This window comes from Sinohyriopsis cumingii, chromosome 11 (genome assembly GCF_028554795.1).
Source record: "Sinohyriopsis cumingii isolate HCF-2022 chromosome 11, ASM2855479v2, whole genome shotgun sequence".
Taxonomy (NCBI): Eukaryota; Metazoa; Mollusca; class Bivalvia; order Unionida; family Unionidae; genus Sinohyriopsis; species Sinohyriopsis cumingii.
The window spans coordinates 61171802-61177801 of NC_142971.1; positions in this window are offsets into that span (position 1 = coordinate 61171802).

The following is a 6000-nucleotide window of genomic DNA, read 5'->3' on the forward strand; positions in this document are numbered from 1 at the left end:
AATAAAACGCAATTGTGTCGAATACGGACACGGTGAATTTTGGAATACTGAATACGATTATAGAGATGTTATCTCGATTGATATGGTTCTATGTTATCCCGGACTTTTCTTGGTATGAGAGAGTGTTCTTAGTATTTTGAGCGATTTAGAAATCCTACACACGAAATGACCAGAGTATCGATAAATGGAAAATTACCAGATTTTGATTTGACTGGATTCACTTGTATCGAGTCATTTAATTTTCCCGAAAATCTTCATCCGATTTGTTATGTCTGGTTTGGCAAACATTTTTCAGAAAAAATGTGGACACTGACATTATTATTACGGTATATGCTCGATGTAACATACTATTATCGTTAACAGTAAGTGAAGCAATTTTATCATATCGTCCGCAGAAAGAAGTTTGATTACCACAACAAAAGAAATATTATGATGATGAAAATCCTGATATAACTGATTTTGAGAATAAAATCGCAAAAGATCTTGGCATAAAATAATCGGTAAATTCACCCGAGGAGGATCATACGATCATAAACGTCATTGCATAAGATTGATTATAGATGATGCTGAACTATATTTTATAATTGCTGATACAACAAATAAAAACACATTTACAAGTCGAAGTAATGTTAATTTATCAGACGGAACTAAATTAGATACAATTGTGAGTTATATTGATGATGAGTCACCGCAATATACTCATTTGAAGGCTTCAGTGCTTGCGTACGTTTCGATAAATCTATTAACGTTGATAAATAGGGTTTCCAAGTTTGCTCTCAGAGTCGCTACTGATTCATTTTATATTAACAAAAAATACTGGATTGCTAGAACAACTACATATCGGCACTTACGCTTCATGGGGTGAATGGAGAATAAAACAAGAAAATATATTTAATTATTCTGAGTCCGCCGATTTTGAAATTAAAGGTGTTTATTACCAAAAAATTCAAATCTCAAAATTTTCATCTGCACCATCTGTATATGATCTTGTAGATAGACATAAAACAGTTGATATCAATGAGCCTGGAGGGTAAAACAACCCGTGTGATTGAATTGTTCTTGAACAGTTGTTCAGAAATAGTTGTATTAACATATGCACACAGACTCGCAAAGGAAATGAGAAAAATAAATATTAAATCATGCACGTATCATAAATTCTTTCGATGGAAGGGAGATAAATGGACTCATGAACGAATGGGTGAGAAATAGATTCCAAGGATTATTGTTTGGGATGAAATATGCACCGTTTCATTAGAAACGTTACAAATATTTCTTGATTGATTATTGACAAATAATACTGCTGTAATAATGTGTGTCGATCATGATCAATCACCGACTTTTGTTGGATTGACTCCACATAAATGGCTGAGGAATTGTGTAGATTTTTATGAAGAGACAATTCATGATCATAGAGCGCTTGATCCAGAGTTAAGAGGGTCTAAGAAATTAATCAGACTACAACCGAATAAAATTCAATGTGAAATAATGCGTGAAATATATTCAGAAATTCCTATAAACAAATTTTAGAATTTATGGAGACCAAATGATTTGATAGTTTTGAATAGAAAGATAGTTTGTGATACACTTCAACAATTAATTATGTTACATAAAGAACAATTTTCAAATCTACCATTACCATTGTGTTATCGACCGGTTGATACGCGACGGCAGAATATCGACGTTGATAAACCAGTTTCATCAGAGAAACAAAATCTTGTATTAAATGATATTGTTTTAGTTCCTGTCAGTGTTGTTGAGAGCGCGTTAACTATGGACAAAACTCCATGGACCCAAGGATACGCAATGCCAATTCATTCATCACAAGGATTAACCCATCTCTGATAGAAATGTTTGGATCGTCGATGATCGTATCGGATGGTCAAACTTAGTTTATCTGGCAGAGTCTCGAGTCAGAAGATTATCTCAGTTGCGGAGAATTGTCATAGACTTTACACAAATCACTGGTAATAGCGATGTTAATGACAATGATACAGTAAGGAAATATTAGTTAGTTATAAACAGTGTGACAAAAATAAAATAAATAAACGCGACTTTGATCTCGATGCTGAATTTATCATGACAATTAAACAAGAGCAAAATAGTCATTATGCGAGCTGTAACACATTATTGTTGTGGCCGTATTCAAATAATAATCGAAGAAAATTTACTGTAGACAGAATTAATAGTAATTTTTGTCATACACGCGAAAATATAATGCTGACCTGTCTTGAATAAAATCGACGTATAGGTGCTTGTTTACAAAAGTGAATGCGTTGGTAATTGTGTGTCTTCAGGCGTTACTTGTAATTGATCGCGTACGAATCCACGTTGAGGAGCAGTTGAATCTAGTCTGTAGATTGCAGGTCTATCCGTAGATCTTACCACGCTGGATATTATATGTGTTGTAATACTCCAAATATGATCAGTCGCTCTTTTTTACCACCTTCATTTTCGCCGGGTTGATATAAATACCTGACTGTAACATTACCTAATACTGGTTGTTTTGAAAATTCATGTCCTTGTATTGGTATATATTTTTATTGTAATGACATTAACGGGTTTCATAGGATTTGTTCGAGTAATTTCATTATTTATATTTGCATTTATCACAACTGGTAATCTTGCAACCCATTCGCAAGATCTCGTATCCTTCTGACTTATTTCCTTTGCATATTGATAGCCAAATAACCGCTCAGCAAATGTTCGATTAAATCGTTAAACAATTGCATGATCACGATGAATTGCTGTCATGTACTCCACTAATTTTGACGTTATTTGTTTCATCATAGATGATACTGCACCAAGAAATTCTTGGCCAGGACCACCACCTGTAATAGTTGTGGCCATCGTAAGGGTCCTCGTTGATAAATTCGTTCAAAAACAGAAGAAACTTGAGCTGCTGTTTCAGTTGATACTGGTTCCGCTTCCTTATATCTACTTGCAACGTCAACGACGGTTAATGCGTATTTGTATGTACGTGATTGACGTCTTCCAATTTTAATAGTATCATGTGGTAAAAATAAAATATATGCTTGATGACCTTCATTAGGAGTACTGACATCAAAATGTGCATGCTGGAAATTTTTAGGTGGTGGTAGGTAGATTTTCCATATTGTCTGTCGTGCTAAACAAAATTAGCAGCAGAACGTGTAACATTTGCTGCATCAGTGAGATTTTTAATCGCTGCTTTACCCCTCCAATATCCTCTTGGGCTATAATAAAACGATTCCATTATTTCCATAATCGGTTAATTAATTACCGGCTCCGTATAATAATGTACCTTTCATCGCAGATCTTACCAACCAATTAGCTAATGATTCTCTGAAAGATTTTTTTGTTATAGAATTTAATACATGAATTAATTTCACATCTGCAAATATGTCGTTATTGCTGATCTTTACTTTTATAAGCTACATCATGAATATGACATGCTCGATCAATCGAGTTTATTGGATATTCACCAGGTCTTGGGTGATCTCGCTCGTCACGTCGGATATCAAGTCTGGTTCCAGGACCTCAACAGTTATATCCAAGAAGATGTTTTTCTCCTGGTTATTTAGCCCATGGAGTTGCTGGTAATTTTCCTAATAAAGTAGCGATATCACCACCGATTGTATTCTTAGAAATAAATTTATGTTTCTGCTATTATTGTTGTTAATCCACTTGTGGGGCTGGATGCACAATATAGATCCATATTATTTGTTATATTTCTACAACATGGAGGCCATTGATTTCTCAGCGACACGAAAACAAGAGCCAGTAAAACATATTTCAGCATTACCGAATTGTATCAGAATGATAATAATTGATCCATATCGGTCCGATAAATCGCAATTAATTCTTAATTTGATAAGGAGATGGCTCAGATGGGATAAGTTGTATTTAGTAGCTTCGTCAGTTGATGATCATAGAGTTTACTATGTACTTAAAGATTTTAATGAAAATGTAAAATAGTTAAATGAAGATGACGATGACATTATTAATTTTATAACTAATATTGATGAAGCACCATCCGTAGACGACCTTGATGGATTTATTAATAATATCGTAGAATACGACTACGTAATGCTGGACAAACAAACAAATCCAGCTCTGATATTTTCTCGAGGTAGGCATAAAATACTGGTGTGATTTATGTTATTCAGAGATATACTCAAACACCTAAAGCGATCAGAGATAACTGAAATATTTTAGTTGTGTTTAATGGAGTTAAGACACATACTCTGCGAAATATTCATCAGACTTGGTGTAGTGCGGATATGGACATGATTAAGTTCAAAAACCTCTTTTGAAAAGCACAATCTACTCCACACGGATTTATAACAATACATTTACACAATCCCAGAACAAGATATCGTTTAGGTCTTGAAAAAATATTTGGTGATACAATAATGATTTAATTATAGCAGTAGAGAGGGTACGACCTCAATAAAACGTCCGATGGGTAAACGAAAACACACATACAAATTTAGGAAAACACGAACGACAAAGATAAAGTAAGAAATAGCTGACCCAATTAGAGAAATTCTCGGTAAGTTAGAGGCTCTGGTTTAGCGTTAGTGACCTTATTTTTTTCTCCATTTTCGTCAAAAGATTTAGTTTTCATAAATGACGTTTCAGCGAAAGATTTGTTTGCCCTCTCTGCTGCTAGAAGAAAAAAAGAAATTGATAACAACCCAGTGACCCTCTGATGGACGTCGATATTACTCGAAGATGGAATTACTCGTGTACGATCAAGTTATAAGGAACTTAATGTATTCTTTTCTGCTCGATATTGTATTTTTTTGAAGTCATTAAAATACCGTTCTTGGCTGTTTCAAGTCGTATAGTAAATACATTTTGAAAAATTGCCCCTTCTTTTTCCTTTTAAAAAGTAGAATAATGGACTTTGAACAAGTAATAAAGAAATTACTGGAACATACGTTTTATTTTGCTCTTATGTATTCTTTTCGCAAGTCCATAACGTACCTTATGTTAAAGTTATATGTTTTCATCTTTTATTAAAAAATGTGAACTTGAGAAAGACAAAGAAAATTCGGTTTTTATCGCACCTATTTTTTTCTTTTTGCAAGTTATTTCACATATACAGATAATGAGTGGGTTTCCACTATATTTTTGTTTCTTGTCTGTATTCCTGTAGGTTGTATTAGCATCACTTTGCCTTGGCAAGGCCACTAGGCTACAAAATGATTTGCGATCCATCCCACTTGGATTTCTCTCGTGATCTGAAGTTTTCACGGTCATGTTCAACTGTGTTAGTCCACGTTATTTTCATTGATCCTTCTTTAGGTCCGAAAAGTTAAGGCGGAAGGTACACAATGTTCGGTCCGTTAAGATTTAGATACATTATATCAATCCATATGTTACCATGACATCTTTTTATGAATTTTTTGAAAGTGGAATTTTTGAAACTGTAATTTAAATTAATACAACTTTAACAAATGTGATCATTGTTAGAATTTTTTTTATTATTTGATTCTAATAAAGAAAATGATTGTTAGAATCTTTTGTATTAGCTGATTATATTATGGTGTTTTTAACAAAGCTTATCAACGTTACAGCTGAATCTTGTAAAAGAAAGTAGAGGCTATTATTCACTGTATCTTATCAACGGCGGAAAAGGGGGGGGGGGGGGCAAACCCTACAACTCTTAGGAGCGTCCCTTTTCTTAAATGAACCCCTCCTACAAAAATAGTACCAAGGTCAGAAAGAAGAAACTGATACCACTAACGTGCCACTTACCCCGCCGCTTATTGACCCCTTGACCTTGGGCATCACACTTTTATGCGTCCTCGTTCACCGACCCCTGGTGTTTTACACCAGGACATGCATGTTGGTCCTCGCCTCATGTGTGGTGGGTGGGGTAAAAAAATTAGAGGTCAGGTGACGTAATCATTATTACAACAATAATAATGAGCGATTCTGCTCTAACTATCGAATCTGGTACATCTAAACTAGCCTAACAGCGACTCGAGGCAATTAAGAAATATCTCCCCGTAT